We start from the raw sequence: 455 nt of genomic DNA on the forward strand, positions 1-455 counted from the left end.
AATAATAATAATAATAGGATTTATTTATATACTGCCCAATCACTGGGAATCCAAGCTGTTTACAACAGAGGGGATAACAGACGGTTCCCTTCCCTCAGGCTTACAATCTAAAAAGACATGACACAAAAGGAGAAGGGAATGGTCAGGGGAGGGAGGGGATCAGGTCCAGCATTCGTCTCTCCCTCTGAGGCCTGGACCAAGGCAGATGGACTGGAAGGAGGGCGTTCTATCTTCAGGGTGGCCCTGATGGAGTTGAGCCAGTCTATTCTCTCCCTCAGAGGCCGAAAGATGACAGTTACGGAGGGACAGTGCTTTATCTTTAGGGTGGCTTTTTGGAGCTGGAAGATGGAAGAGGAGCTTACTCCATCCACTCCACACATCGACCTGGTATTGCCTCCAGGAACGGCACAACTCCCCTTTTGGGGGAATATCAATGGTTTAAAAACAGATTGAGT

Source organism: Sceloporus undulatus, unplaced genomic scaffold (genome assembly GCF_019175285.1).
Source record: "Sceloporus undulatus isolate JIND9_A2432 ecotype Alabama unplaced genomic scaffold, SceUnd_v1.1 scaffold_25312, whole genome shotgun sequence".
NCBI lineage: Eukaryota > Metazoa > Chordata > Lepidosauria > Squamata > Phrynosomatidae > Sceloporus > Sceloporus undulatus.